Raw genomic sequence first — 16,825 nt, 5'->3', positions numbered from 1 at the left:
TTCCACCTGTCACTGTTCCCATTCCCAGTGCTGTAATTAAAGTGCAAGAAGCATTTTACAATGCTGTTTAGTTTTTACTTGGTGGGAGGTCTCAGTCCCAAGTCGTCATGCTTGTCCAAGTGCTTTACTGGCAAGCCATCTCCCCAGTTCCTATATAACTTTTTGGAGACATTTTAGAAAACGTTTCTTTCAGGCCTGAAAAATTTCTAAATGTTTTATATCTGATATGTTTTACTGCACCAAAAATTCCTTTTATTTAGCTTCTTCTAGTAACATGGTGTATGGTCTAATGCTGTGGTGTTTCAACCCTGCGAGGCTGCTGTCCAAGGATTTTGGAGGAGATTTTGATTAAGTGTGATGTTTCCCTCATTTTCTTCCTGAGCCTGAATGTGAGCCCAGTGGATCCTGGGCAGGGATTTCTCTATGCCTTCAACAGTAGTTCCTGATAAAAACTTCTGGAGAGAGCGATCTAACTCTTTGTTGTGGGCTTTAACTGTCAGTATGTGTAAACAGATGTTTTAACTGGATTTATTAGATCTCAAGTCGAAAGTTAATATAAGTCAAGGGGGAAGAGGAGATGGAAACCTCACTCTAGTTCTTGTTGCAATGGTGGAAGGACTTTTGGTTTCTTTTTAAGACACTCAGAACTCACCCTATGAGCCTGCTGCAAGGTGAAGGTGTGTGGGGGTTAGGTAATAGTATCAAGAATTGTCTTGTCTGTCCACAGTAATTAAGTTACTAATAAGTTATAGAGTAACTAGGTTACTGTGGCTGGCCCTGAGATACAGCGGGTGGAGAGAGAGTGGAACTGCTGAAACTTGGCATGTGTAGATTTAAGAAGGTACACCTAGGTCTTGGGAGTGTCCCCTAACATCACCTACACACCACCATCACTGATGCAGGAGGAGTCTTTGCTTTTGTCTGACCCTTCAAGTTTATGCAATGGTTATCTCTTCTATTTTAAAGGTTCAAATGTTTAACTCTTGAATATCTCCTTTGAAAGCATTTCCCGCTAATTTGACAGTACACATTAGTTAACTGAAGTTGCAGAAAGAGACACTGTTTAGCTGTTCCTTACAGCTGGGTTTGGGAGACTCTAGTCGGGTTGATGTGAGTACAGGCTTAAAGGAATTCCCAACTGGAATGGAATCAAAGAGTGTGACTCAAGGTTGTTTAATTTGGGCAGAGTTTAAGATTATATTTCCCTCTAGTTGTTAGGGAAGAAGTTCTGATTAACTCTCACCCAGTGTTAAATTTAGTGATGGGAATCATGTACAAATAAGACCAACAGCATCCGGAGTGTATTTCCTGAAACACACAAGCGGTGAGGGTTGGGCTAGCTGTCTGAGATATCCCCTGAAATTTCCCAGTGCAGCTGGATTTCCCCTCCTTTGTGGCATCCAGGCCTATCATTACTAGATCACTTTGCTCCAGGCCATGTGACAAGCATACTATGGGACAAACAACACAGTTGGAAGAAGAATGGAAAAGGAACTGCAGTTTATCCTCTTTCATTCTCTTATCAGAAAGATTGCAAGTGTTATGCTAAATTCTGCCTATTAATTTGGGTATAAATAGACCCCTTTTTTCTAATCCAGATGCAGCCATGTGTCCCTCTGTACAAGGTTGGTGGTACTCTGTTGTGTCTTAGGAGTACTAAGTTTATACTGGGAAGAATGCAGGCAAATCAGCCCAGCTGAGATTACATAAAAGGAGAATGAGAATTGGAGAAAGTGTGTAATAGACCCCAATATCGTGTTGAATGTGATTTTTAACAAGAGCATCCTACATTTAGCTCAATGACTTCAGATCTTCAGGTAGTAGCTAAATGCATTTTCTTTCTTTTTTTTTTTTGTTTGATTTTTATTTTTTTTATTTTTCTTTTATTGAGAAAAAAAAATTTCCGCCTCCTCCCAGCCTCCCACTCCTCCCCCTCCCCCCACTCCTCTCCCCCTCCCCCCACTCCTCTCCCCCTCCCTCTCAAGTCTGAAGAGCAGTCAGGGTTCCCTGCCCTGTGGAAAGTCCAAAGTCCTCCCCGCTCCGTCCTGGTCCAGGAAGGTGAACATCCAAACTGGCTAGGCTCCCACAAAGCCAGAACATGTAGTAGGATCAAAACCCAGTGCCATTGTCCTTGGCTTCTCAGCAGCCCTCATTGTCTGCCATATTCAGAGAGTCCGGTTTTATCCCATGCTTTTTCAGTCACAGTCCAGCTGGCCTTGGTGAGCTCCCAATAGATCAGCCCCACTGTCTCCGTCGGTGGGTGCACCCCTCTTGGTCCTGACTTCCTTGCTCATCTTCTCCCTCCTTCTGTTCCTCATTGGGATTTTGGGAGCTCAGTCCAGTGCTCCAGTGTGGGTCTCACACTAAATGCATTTTCTTATAACTTTCCCAGCCCTGAGCAGAAGCCATTTTGTAGGCAAGGTAATTCTGGAAAGGCATAAGCTGCTGAAATCAGAGGCTTACAGATGAATCTCAGATCCTCTCTGATTTATAGTTAGAATCTCAGAGGCTTGGGTCCGGCTAATGAGTGACTGGCTCTCCTATGGGGAAGTTCTACTTCCTACATCTAGGGAAAAACACCTTTTATCATGAAAGATCGGGTGCATTTTTGATTAATCTTTGTATTTTTCTTTAACTATGCTACAGCTCCAGCATCCATGGACTCCAAAACCTGCCAATTTATTCTGTATTTATCTTAGGCCCTGCTTTTCTTCTTCAGTGCTTCCCATAGCAGCTTCTCCTGCTGTCCTTAGATATTTTGACCTTGTAGAAAAGCATTTTTCAGGAGTGCTTTCATCAGATCTATGAGGTGCCTAACAATAAGGGGCTTCAGGGTAAATTTAGATTGAGAGACAGTGTGTACCACATTCCTCTCCTGGAAACTTGTGATGTTCTTTAATAGGATCTGAAGGAAAGATCCTATATTTTTATATTTGTTTAAGTGTATATATGTATAGCTACTTACTTAGTATCAAAGCATCTATTTAGTTTCCTAAGAATCACTAGGTTTTAAAATTTGCTTTGGGTGTTTTAACTATAATATCACAAATTGCAAAGCTTTATTTAGATCACTACCACATCCAAGTTATTGAGGAATAGGCATGGATCATAAAATCCTCTTAAAATACTTGTTCTCTAAGGCAAACATTGAAAGCACCGGATAATCACTTAAATAAAAACGAAAGGAGTCAGAAGTTTATTAAAGCACAGACTGAGCAGATTAACGGGCTGGCTGCTGTCCACGGTGTAGAGGTGCTGAAACAGTGAGGCCCTGGGCACGGCATAAAAATGGATCCCCGACAAAGACCTTAAAAGTAACTGTACAGAGTGATTCATGGGATATCTGCATAAAAATCCTACCCAGTACAACCACACAAGAGATAATGTGGTAGGATATGCACATGTGGGAATTAACAGACCTTGGGCTTGATTTCTTTGCTTCCACTAATTGGATGCGTGAGCCTAGGAAAGCCATTTAATCTACCATGTCTTATTTATCAAATAAGATAATTGCATGAGATGTAAGCTCATTTTAAGTTCTAAAAGTTGTAATCAATAATAAGTTTCCGGGTAGGTCTTTGCATGAGTACAGGATAAATCAAATGGGGGCATATATTTGCCCTAGGCCTTTGGGCTCCTCTGCTTCACTTTTAATTCTTGGGAGATGATATACTTCTAAGCCATATGTGTTACATTAATTGGCATGAACACTGTTTCCTGTGCCAGTGACATACTACAGATTTGAGAAAGAGAGTGCCGAAGCCAACAATGCTCTAAGCCTCTTGGAATTGCAGCTACCTCTATTGAGAAGCATCTTCTTTTAAGAAGGCCATTTTTTTAAAACTATGTGTTTAGCCCACTTTAATTAATAGGCACTATCGTGTCCTTGACTCAGTTCTAGGTCTTTGAAGAGGGGTTGTTGTGGGCAAAAAAAAAATCTGACAAAATTTCTTACTCCCATGGAGTTTATATTTTAGTGGAAGAAGACAGGTAGTAAACCATAAGATCGATAAATAAATAACATATGTAGCAAAAATAAATTGTACAGCACATTAAAAGATTATAAATACTATGGGCAGGACAAGGGTAAGGGACAGAGATCTAGTAATAAATGGAGTAGCTGTTGTGAGCATCATTGGAGAAAAGGACCTTTGGGTACTGAGCTGAAGGAGATGAAAGCGACAACCACATGCTTATCTAGAGAAAGAATAATATGGTGGATCGGATACTCAGCCCAGGAGAAACATCTGCCTAGATCAGCAAGGGAACCGGTGAAGCTAGAATGGTGTGGCTCAGCAGATGTGGTGCAGGATCAGCATCTGGCCTGCATCACCCAGGTGATAGCAGAGACCATTGTGCCTTCTAGGGCATCTTTATCACTTTGCAGCAGGACAGACCAACTTCAGATTGTTTCCTTGTAGGAAGCCTCCTATGAGACTCCCTGCCTGGCCTGAGATGTGCAGCTAGCACCTGCGAATCAGAATATCCTCTCTTCCAACAATAAAGCACCCAGTCTTTGTGTCTGTAACAGCTTCCCCTGTAATTTATGCTTTCTGTGGTGAGTTTAAATGCTGACTCTATCATTATCTGAGTTTATTACCATTTCCATTTGCATATGTTTGATGGGAGGAGTGGCAGGGATGGGAAACCTCTGGACGGATTCCAGGTTGGAAGTCTGCAAGTTTCTCATTACCCTTACTTCCCCTTTGTCTTGTGATTTCCTTAGGCCTGGGCCAACGTCAGCTGTACACAAAGCTGTGACAGAGGTCCTCAGTAGCTCTGCTGCCTGTGCTGGGTCTGCCTGCTTAATTCCTCCATTCTTGCATCCGATATGACTTCTAAGAGACAGGACAGTTCAGTGGACCTTTCTTTCACCACCCCCATGAATCATTAATCCTGCTTCACAACTAAGAACAGAACTTTTCTCACATCACCTAAGCCTGACGGTTATCTCTTGAAGGGCTGGATTCTGCTTCTATCTTTCTTCCGTTTATTTTGACATCGAGGGGAATTGTTAGTATTCAGAAACCTTAAAAATTAGTAACAAGATATGCAGCACCTTCTCAGAGGGTCAACCATTATCTCTAGTGCTCACTTATACCCCATGATAGCTCTGCCTACTTTCTCGAAATCACCGCTCTATACAGAAATCCACACTATCTTTTACCACATGAAGAGACATTCTGGTGACAGTACCATGTTGTTACGACTCTCCAAATTGTTCCTGGAAGCTAGGAAGTATCCCAAGAAACATGCAGGGTGGAAGGAATTGTTGTTTGGTGGCCAACAACTTAGTTGATCTCACAAGTCCATGATTTCCCCATTGCTTGGATTTTGAAATAGTGTGCACAGGTGCCCCCTTTGATTCAATTTCAGCACACATCATGATTTATAGTCCCACCGCATCATATCCAGATCACTTTGTTTTTGCCCTTGCCTGCTGAGCTGTGGTCTATGATTGGGGAGTCTGAGCCAGGCATTTTAAGAATTCAGAGTGAACAAACATGTCTGTCTCCCACACATTTAATGTAATCAACAATGAACCTAATCTATATTTCTTTGAAAAGTGACACTTTAAGCCTACAGAGAATACTAAGCTGAATGAAGAGATGTCAATTATTAGACACATAAAATCCATTGCAAAAGCTAAACTAAGGGAATTTATGACAACTTGTGATTTTTTTTACCCTATGTTATTGCCATAACTATCATCATCATCATCATCATTGTCATCATCTTCATTATTGTCATCAACAGCATCCTCATCATCAGTTTGCACAATAATCACCAGTTACTGGATATTTATTATTTTGTCAGTTATACTGACAGGCATGGTGTAATAATAGATTCTTAATTATATCAACTACCTTAAGAATGCAGTTCTTGTCTCCTTGGTACAATTTAAGAAACAAGATACCCCAAAGATTTGTGAAGGGTTAGTAACTTGTTCAATAGCTCAGCCAATTGCATAGCCAAATGTTATAATAATCAGCATAGATAGTGTATTAATCTGACAAAACACTGTGACAAACATATCTAAAGGAAATAGTTTAAGGAAGGGAAGATCTTTTGTGACACCAGATATCAAATATTACAGTTCACGTGGTTGCTCCTTCTAATATTTCTGGAGTATACTGTGAGCTAAACAAGCTTCCTACACTTGAAGAACACTACACTGGTTGCGAGTGCCAATGGAGGAGTACAAACACAAAGACACAGGACAGCCTGTGTCAGTTCTGGAACAGAAATTCAAATGTTTTATTTAATGCACCCTCATATTGGAGTTAGCAAGGAAAGTACAAAGCAGAGAAATGACAACAATGTCAGCTCCCATTGTGCCTGGGTTAGTAGTTCCTGGAGGTGGTGCAGGGTGCTTAGCTCGTGCACACGATTTGGGCACTGGGCTTCTGCCCCATGTGGTCTGAAACACTTAAAGAGGAGTGAGCCTGAGGACCATTGACATACATGATGCTTAAGCAGAAAAGAGGAACACAAATAGAACTTGCAACTGGACAGACAGCTCCATACAAGGTGATAAGCCACCGACTAGCTGTGTGGGCTCTTTATCTCTTGCTAAGGCAGGGTTCCATTCCCAAGGTCTATTTTTTTTCTCAGTCAAGCAAGGATAAAATATTGCATGCAGGAGGTTTCCTTTCTAGGAGGTTGTGTCACCAGCAAGTTTTCCTAGTGCATTAAGATAGAATCTTGCCACGTGCCTGCTATTCAGACACGTATGTATCTACTGCTCAAGCAAACTGTCTCTGTATCACCCTTAGCCCAACTTCTCCCTTTGTTGAATTCTTTTCTCAGTCTTTTATACCCAGCAGTCACGTTTGACTGGCTGTTAGGTAGGTGACTATGAACAAAGGATACAAAGACTTAATTGTTAAGTCTGAATCCCACCTACTCGGAGAAGCTTCCCTGTCACTATGCATATCGCTCCCTCCTCTGTGACTGTATTACCCATTGTTTCGAGTTCCATCAATACTCATATTAGTATTCTGAAAAACTATGTGCTGTGCATTGCTTGCTTATCCCTTACAGTATTTGGCCCTTGGCAATACGGTTTTAGCCTTTGTTGAATCATTTGAGCTTTCTAATATTCTTATATGGTAAATTCTTATTGTTCCCATTTTACATACAAACTGAGGCACAGAGAGATCAGTTAGTTACACAGGGTCATCCAATTGGTAATTGGCAAAAGCAGGATTATGGACCTATGCATTCTGATAACTGCCATCTGGGGTTTTATCCCATCCACTTCTCAGTGCTTGGCCTTACCACTTCATAGCAGCTTACCAATTAGTGACCTCAAAGGTAGAATGCACATCCTGTGCATGTCTTGTTTTCAGCCCTGCCTCAGTACTTTGCCTGGCTCCTAATAGGCACCTATGAAACTATGTGATGAGAGGGTGGTTAAAAGATGGACGATCACTGGTGAACAGTGGAGGAGCATCCAGGGCAAGCTGTGCAGATCTGTGTCTTTGCTTTAAGATGCTTAGTGGCTGCCATGAGCCTTTCTCTCAGGACACAGAGGAAGGCAGGGACACAGGAGAGAGATTGCAGGGCAAAGCCTTGCCTTACTAATGGATTGCTTTGAACCATCGTTGACACTCTCACTGGTCTAAAAGAAGAAGGAATTTCATGGACTTCTAACCTCAATTCTATTAGCATCCATAATCCCACTTTGGTTTTCTCTCATTTGAATTGCAATTATCTCACCCTCTTCTGTCCCTTTTTTTAGTTTGTCCATTGAGATACCTGTCAAATTTATCACAGCAGTCTCTCTCTCTCTCTCTCTCTCTCTCTCTCTCTCTCTCTCTCTCTCTCTCTTCCATGTTTGCCATCCTTGCTAAAGTTTTCTTCAATGGAGGCTTCTTGAAGGAATGGTCTTGTTTTAATCAACTTGTACCCAGTAAGTAGCACAGAGCCTGGCCCAACATGGGCTCTCAAGCCATGATTCTGAAATGTAAGATGCATGGCTGTCTCTGGATCTGTGGGGAAGGTGGATTAAGAAATACAAGAATAAATAAACAGAATGTGAACAAACAACATGTGCGACTCAGGGATGGATCTGTGGCTCATGGAGGCCAGAAGCCTTGAGGTCTTCTTTCCAGTCCTCTTTGCTCTTTCCCCCTCCAGCTCTAGTTCCCTGATAAGTGATGCAAACAAACACTTCTCGAGGGCTGGTTAAGAAAGGCTAGGAACAGGATTGGGCAGGGTTGGGGGCAGGGAATTGGCGAAAACATGAAACAATAAAGATGATTTAATTTCTATCTGATTGCAGCAACCAGCTGGATACGCCATCCATTATTATACCCTAGAAGTTATTAAGGAGCAGCTCTGTCATAGGCACCTTATTAGCTGGGGATTTATGGGGCACTGAGCCACGGGGCGGGGGATATTGCTATTTTACTCACAGCATCGGATGTGGATGCAGACATGGCCTTTGTCTATCAGTCCTAGCCCTTCTCGTGCTTTCACATTCTTCGGGCCTACACAGCCTCTGGTTCAGAAACATTTTGGTTCTGAAACATGCATGATTGTATAGAATTTCATTAACTGGCCTTCCATCCATTTTGTGTGTGTTTTAACACCTGTAACTATCTTTCTACTTCCCAGACCAAAAAAAAAAAAAAATTCTTGGCTAATTTAAATATTTCTAGAGTTTTTCCATCTTATATTGTGCCTCCTTTAATAAAGCCTCTGGTTTTAGCTGATTTTTTAAGAAAAAAGTCTTGACATTCGATTTCATTTCAGCTAGGTCTTATGTTACAGCCTGAGAATCTGAGTCCTTCGATCCTTTGGTTGATGCTTTTTCTCTCCTCCTTGAAGTACCCTTGCAACTGGCTGTCAGCCCTTTCTTAAGGAAACTTCCAGTTTCCTACCACTGATCTCTGGACTTAATGCGAATAAGTGCACTTCTCTTGGATGCCTTGACATTAAAGGCAGATTTCTTTTTAACACAATCAGATGCTTTACTCATTCCTTGAAGCAATTTATTCCTAATTATAACCAATTATAATGTGTGATACCAGGAAATAAAAAAAAACAAATTACATTTTTAAATTCGAAGCCTGGGAAGGGGAAAATGACACTGAGCAATCATGTCAATTTTTTTTTCCTTTTGAAGACCAGATTTTTAAAGAACTAAGCATTTCCACATTTTGATCCCTTGAAGTACCAAAGTGACAACACAGGCAGGAAGAGATGACACGCGGAAAGTGGCAATTTAGTTATTTACCCAGAAATGCAGAGTTGGGTGTTATTAATGAGCAGCTAGATCACATTTGACATTTTACAAAGTGACTTACAATTGCACCTGCACTTGCTTGCACACACACACATGCAGAGAGACTGCCTGGTGATGAGGAGGGAAGAGGACAGAATTGGGTCTCTTCTCAGGGGACTCAGTGAGTACAGAACAAGAAAAGCACAATGTGAAATAGACCACCAGGAATTAAATCCACAAACTACGAGAGATGGCTGTGCTAAGTTGGTATGTACACACATGTAAAGTCTACCTATTTACACACGCACATGCATGTATAGTCTTAGGTCCTTTTCAGTTTTCCTGCCTTTGTTAGGGTTTCTATCCATGAAACAGAGCACTGTGATCAAAGGTAACTTGGAGAGGAAGGGGTTTATTTTATCTTACAGCTTGTGGTCCATGATGCAGGGAAGTCAGAGCAGGCAGGAACTCAAAGCAGGAACCTGCAGGCAGGAGCTGATGCAGAGGCCATGAAGGAGTATTGCTTACTGACTTGTCCTCATTGCATGTACAGCCTGTTTCCTTCTACCATTTGGACCGGAAGGTGGCACCACCTGCAATGGGATGGGCCTTCTCATATCAATGACTTATTAAGAAAAAACCCTACACACTTGCTTATGGGTTCCACTGGTGGGAGCATTTTCTTAACTGAGATTGTTTTTTCCCCAATGACTCTAGCCTGTGTCGATTTAACATAAAAACTCACCTACACAAACTCAGTAGGCTTAAGTAGCTACTGCTCCACGATCTGAAGGCTTAAGGAATCAGGGTGTCATCCAAAGCAGCCCTGCACTTTAGATGCTAGCTTTCGTTGCCCTCACTTCACTACTGAGTTTCACTGTCTCTCAAATGGCATCCAGGTGGAACTCTATAGATTTGTGTTCCTTTCATAAAGCGTGTATCAAAGCCTGCTTAAAACCGAAAAGACTGTGGGTCTAATCATTTCTTCCTAAAATGGTCAGGGCCAGAGAGGGATTAGATCTGCTAAAGGTCCCATGACTGTATGTATGTATTTGTGTGTGTGTGTGTGTGTGTGTGTGTGTGTGTGTGTGTGATGGGAGCATATATATGGTAGCTGAGGTGGATGATCGATGTCTTTCTTCTGTCACTCTCAATATTTATTTTTAGAGACAGAATCTCTCACTCAAACAATATTCCTTAACTGAGGTAGGCTTTCTAGCAGTGAGCTTCAGGGACCCACCTGTGTCTTTCTCCCACAGGTGGATGCTGCCACGCCTGGTTTCTCATGTGGGCTCTGGACTTCTGTGGAATCTGAACTCAGACATTCATGTTAAATGGCAGGGACTTTACTAAGCCATCTATCCTTCTTATGACATTTTAGTGCCTAAAAGCATATCTGCCTACCCATAGCTCTAACCACAACTGCACAATGTTTGATGCACCTCAAGGGTACCCAGATGGCACAGGGATGCTGATGATAGAGGAGATGATGAGTGTGTGATACCCTCCATCACATTTACCCCCATAGATGACCTTGGATGGTGATGGAGAATGTCCTGAAGTTGAAATCAGTAGCCTTGCTTACTTCTTTTGAGTCCAGGACACTCAGATGCATTGCTTCTCTCTAATAGATCAGGAAATGGATTCCTGACTGTGGGGCGTATAGTAAGCAGAACTCCCCAAGTGGAAGTTTCATCCATTCTGAAAATGCTGAGTGTACAATATATGCAAGTCTCTTTCCCTGCATTGGAAATGCCACAGAGAGGTAACCACCCCCTCCATCCCCCAGATGTTATTTTCTGTCAGAGAGATTGGATCCATAGTCATTACCGGGAGCAGATCTAGAGCATCTGCTCTAGTCAGGGGGTGTCGGCCCCCCTTGATTCATCAGAGCTTCCAGCATTCCATCCAGATATTGGCATATCCTAAACCTCCTAACTTCTCTGTGAGAGAAATCTGACGTCTGTGATATTTGACTATGTGCCCCCTGAGCCATAGCTTTGCCATTTAACAGTAGACCCTGCTGGCTCTCTTCAGTGAGAAGGGCAAGCACTTCAGGCCTCCAAGCCTGTGTGGCCAGCTGGAGTTGCCAGTGCTTTTAGGATAAAATGAATTAGGGTTCTTGATCAGGAAAGATGTATGAAAAGACAGATTTAGTCTACACAGGGAATACTGCAGGTCACAACTAAGTGATGTCAGATGTGCAGGGGCTGGGGAGGGAAAAGGCAGCTTTAATCGGAGAGAGTGATTATGGAATCTAATTAGCTTCTCATTTTCATTTGCAGAAGGAACATTCAATTCACTTAACACCACTCTACAGGTCTTTCTGCTCTCAGCTATACCCAAGGGAAAGCAAATTCCAGTATAATAGGACATTTGGACAGCAACAGATCAGAGAGAGAGAGAGAGAGAGAGAGAGAGAGAGAGAGAGAGAGAGAGGACACTCTAGAAGTGGTAAGGCCTGGGGCATAGTCTGCTCTGCCTCTAAGAGCTTTGTGACCCAGGGAACACTGCCTTGCCCCTGAGGACCCTGGGCTCATCTGTTAAATGAGCAAAGAAAATTAAATCACTTAAAAAAAATCTCTTTAAATCCAAAATACTGTGTTTGACTTTTGCTGTGTATTGACAGCCTGCTTTATTATGCTGCCAGTTAAATTGTGAATTATGGGAGTTATTCATCACAGTTCTACACAGAAGAATTTGAGTTTTGGTGTCAAGCAGGACTGGATTTTCATGGTGTCTCTACCTGCTTACTCTGGGCTGTTTCCTTAATCTTTCAAATATTCATTTTATAAAACTAAGACAGTAAAATTTGTTTATGGAATCACTTGTGTATTAAATGGACTAACGTCTTCAAAATATTTTCACCACCTTTGGGACAAGACTCAGTGAATATTTAGTCATTATCATCTACTGATCATGTTTACTATAAAGTTTTAGAATAACTTAGATGCTTTCTGTACACTTAAAAATGTATGGTGGGGATGGGTTTCCTGTTAACGAATTGCTCGGATGACATGCCTGGAGAAGTTTAATGGTGGGAAGCTAAGTAATGGAGCAAGGCTGAAATAGCTGCATGGAAATAAAGCATTTAATGTGGGAATAAATGAAGTTGCCACCCAGAACTAACAGCCAGAGTTGTGGCTGGGCTGTAATTAATGAATATGCTGGCAAAGATTTATAAGGATATTTTAAGGAGTAGCTGCACTGCATGGAGTTCTGGGTTTTATGCCCGGGCTGAAGTAAGATCAATGGGAAATCTATCAGGTTAAGATTTAGTGATGGGGAGGAAGCTTCCCCAGCATTGGGTCTGCCACATGTGGCCACCAGGGAGGGTTTCTTTGGGGTAAAAAGTCAAAGAGATGTAGGAAAGGATGTTGAGATCTTGGGGGAAAAGAACAAAGGAGTAGCTGTGCCTCTACTCCTGATGTGGAAGATGGAGAAAGAAGATGCTGAGGTAGCCCTCAGGGAGTACCACTTAGAACTGCACTGAGCCTTGTGTGTATCCATTGCCAGCAGCCTGGGCGCACTCTAAATGCTTGTGCTGGACACTTGAGATGACACATCACTAAACTGTGAGCTGTTTCTGGGGGTGAGAGGGGTGGCTATCATCAGTGACATTCGGTCTTGGTTCAAAGTGTATCCATGAGGCCCATTTGTAGCCCAAGTCCCTTATGTATGTGAGACTTTGCTTTGTAACATGTGGAGTTTTCATCATCACCTTATCATAAGACATCTGGGGCTTATCCAATTTACCTAAGAGTTCTGCGGTGAGATTTGGTGATTAAAAATAATCATATGTACACTCAGTTCCTCTTTGCCTTTTGTTCAGGGAAGAACAAAAGAACAGCTTATGGCTGAAGCCTCCTTGCTCTTGAGTTCCAGGTCCAGAATCTAAAACAGATATCAGCTTATTTGGAATCTTCCATTTTCCCTTAGTCCATGCTTAGCACTTCTGTACCATATCAGCATTGTTCACGTTGTTCCTTCTGCCTAGATGTCCTCTTAGAAACCTGGCTTTGGAATTCACCCCTAGTCCCTCAGTAACATCAGCTGTGTATAACCCCAGAACACAGTTTATTCCTTTCACCCATGGCTTAATAATAGGATTACTCTTATTGCCTTGCTTGCATTTTGTAGGTGATCGCCTCTCCATTTCATGACTCTCTCATTCTTCAGTCTAGCTACTAGGTATTTCTAGGTTTCAAATGCATCCTTTAGCTTTGTTTACTGGATATGACCTTATTTTTCTTCTTCTTCAGTAATGATTTATTCATGAGCAGAGCCCCTAGTAGTGACCCTTATATTTTCCCCAGTCCCAAGGATACACTCCTTGTATTTGTATGAGATTTTACATGCTATTAATAGTTATAAAACAATTATCATTGATTGGGTACTAACTTTGTATAAGGTTATATGTTGGACACTGAACACTTTATCTCATTTTATGCTAAATTCTAAAATCATACCATAACACAGAAAAACTAAGGCCCAAGGAGTTTTGGATGCTTGCCTAATGTCACACAATTAGTAAGTTTAACCATATCTACCAGAGCCTGAAGCCTATCTTTTAATAATCACACCGTATTTTATATTCAAGATCTGATTTGATTTCTTCAGTAATCTTATAAGGTAACTGTCATTATCCTTAAATTACAAATGAAGAAAAACAGGCCCAGAAAAGTTAGGGTGACTCGCCTAAGGCAATCCAATTATAAAATAGAAAATTAGAGCATGAATACCAGTGTTTGGATTCTAGGTTTAGTTCCTAATCCATCCAGGATGCCGAGGCTCCACGTGTTTTCCCCATTACCACCACATCCCAACTCTGACATCATATCAGTTCAGGTCCATTTCCTTCACCTCATCTTTCTCCACCTGAGATGCCTTTACAAGAAAGAGTTATGAAGGGAATGTGATCTCCTTCTAGAGATGGAAGGTCTAAGTGAGTCAGTCCTATCTCAACCCATTTTCTCTGTGAGGGACCAAGAAGATGGCTGTGTGTGTTCGCTTTGCCACCATGTGTTAAGAATAGATAGTCCTTGCAAAACCTACTTGTCTTCTCTCTGAAAACTCAGGAAACTAATGGCATAATGCACCAGCCATTTACTTGATGAATGGGTGTTTATTACATACTCACTGAACACATACATAAGTTTCAGGTGCCATTTGTTCAGACACAAGTAACTAGAACCCAGCTAATAGTTGCTGAGGACCCAGGAACAACCAGGCCACACACTTATCTTGTTGTATCATAATCAGTGTTCAGGGAGGGTAAGAGGGAGTGAGGCATGCTAAGCTTACTCCTTGATGTTATTATGTACTGGTGGCCTTTTCTCAACTTGACACAAACCTAAACATATTCGGGAAGAGCAAATCTTCACTGAGAAAATTCCATCATATGACTGACCAGGAGGTGAATCTGTAGGGCATTGTCTTGATTAATGATTGAAGTGGGTTGGCCCAACTCTTGGAGGATGGTGTTAATCCTAGGCAAGTAGCCCTGGATGGCATAAGAAAGAAGGTTGAGCTAATCATACTCTATCTTCAGTTTCTGCCCTGACTTTCTTTGACAATGGACTGTGAAGTGAGAGTGTAAGCAAATAGACTCTACCCCGACGCCCAAGTTGCTTTTAGTCATGGTGTTTATCACAGCAATAGACACCTAAGAAAGATAGTTTGAGTATTTTTGTCCTCTAGACTCATGTTTTGAACATTTTATTCCTCATTAATAGCACTATTTTGAAAGATTCTTGAATCTTAGACCACTAGTGGCATGACCTTCAGGCTTGATTTGTTGTGAACCCCTTTCTGTCTCTACTTCTAATGTCCTCGGGGTTAAAAGACCCCTCTACCACATCCTTGTGACACCACCATGTTGTTCTGCCTAAGCACAACAATCCTTGTCATTTGAAACAACAGACAACATAAATAATGTCTTCTTCGGGTGCTGCGGAAATGGCTTAGCAGATAAATACTTGCTGTGTAAACATGAATACTTGAGTTCCCATTCCCAGCACCACTCAAATGTTGGGTGAGTATGGCAACACACCTGTAGTCCTAGTTCCTGGGAGGCAAAGACAGAGGATCCATGGAACAAACTGCCTATCTATATTGGCTAAACTGGTGACCTCGCCTCAACATATAAGATGGAGAACAATAAAGGGAGACAACTGATGTCAACTTCTGATCTCCACATGCACATGTACACATATACCTTCATACATATATATGCCCGCAAACATGTGAGTGTATGTATACACACACACATGAATTTTTATCACACATACATAGATGTTGAAGAGTAATAAATTCTCCTTTTAAGTTGCTCCCTCAGATTTTTTGAGGACAGCAGCTAATACAGAAATGTGTGCTACCTGAAGAGTATCAAAGGGCAGCATGTCTGGTAGTCATCCCTCTTTTTCCAGTACCTGAAATAGTACAAGGCACATAGACACTTCGCACAGATGAGATGGAAGTGAATGAGGGGACAAAACCAAAAACGATGATATTAAAAGAATCAAAGAATCAGTATGTAAGACTTTCTTGGTTAAGGATGGAAAAAGTCAATCAGGAAAAGGTTGTGAAAATGAGGTGATATTTAAATCTGTGGAAATGAGTAGGAATTTGTTTTGTAGAGAAGGTTAAAGTGAGAGAGAATATTTTAGATAGAAAGAATATGGCGTTCTGAATGAATAGGACTATGAGAACTGCCATTGAAAAGGACCTGGGACAAGGTTATAAAGAGCCTTTATTGTCATGAAATAGAGCTTAAGTTTGCTCTTTAACTGATGAGAGTCACGAAATGTCTTAGGTGGAACAGTGAAAGGATCAGGCTTGTGTTTAAAGGAGTGTGAGACTGGAGGCAGGGTTCTGTGGAGGGTGGGAGGGTGGGGGCCAGGTGCACTTCTTTACCTTGCAGCCACTTCCATGGGCATGCAGGTGACACTTTGATAGATGAAATATGATTGATGAAGATTCTGTTACCTGAAATGAAAATTTGCAATGAAGAGGAGTGGGAAGAGTAGAAATGAGGAGATTGTGAATTTCAAATATGTTGTGTTGAACTTGAGATGTCTTTGGGACATCCAGGTGGATGTACTTAGGAGACAAATATAGGACTGGATATTTTGGAAAGAAGTGTGATCTAAGAGTTTATATTTAGAAATACCAACATATAGGAATTTTACACTGTGAGAATGAGTGAAGTCACTTTTGGAGAGGCTGAAAGGGGCTGGAAAATACCTTCTGGAGTTAACCATCTCATAGACTGAGAAAAATATCCAGAGTATAGCATTCCCTTTGTGAAGAAGTACCTTCTCCTAATGGGCTGAAAGGATCTATTTTTAGGTCTTATTTGGTGGGATAGGAAATCCTAAGATAGTTTTTACTTTAAAGTAAGTGTCTGATTGTTTTATACTAATACCAGCAAGATCAGTTCAGTTCAGCAACCTGGCCAGAGCCACAATCCATGTGTTTGGATTCTATGCTAGATATTAAAGGATTTACAAAAGGGCTGAGTTCTCCCTGCAGGGCATTTCCACCATTGTCGATAACAGTCATAGTGCACATGAGTGTCTGTAATGAAGGTGG

Source organism: Microtus oregoni, unplaced genomic scaffold, assembly GCF_018167655.1.
Source record: "Microtus oregoni isolate MIOR12 unplaced genomic scaffold, Mior012 000013F_ref0000133, whole genome shotgun sequence".
NCBI classification, from domain to species: Eukaryota; Metazoa; Chordata; class Mammalia; order Rodentia; family Cricetidae; genus Microtus; species Microtus oregoni.
The sequence above is the reverse complement of the archived record's forward strand: the minus strand, read 5'-3'. Positions refer to the sequence as shown.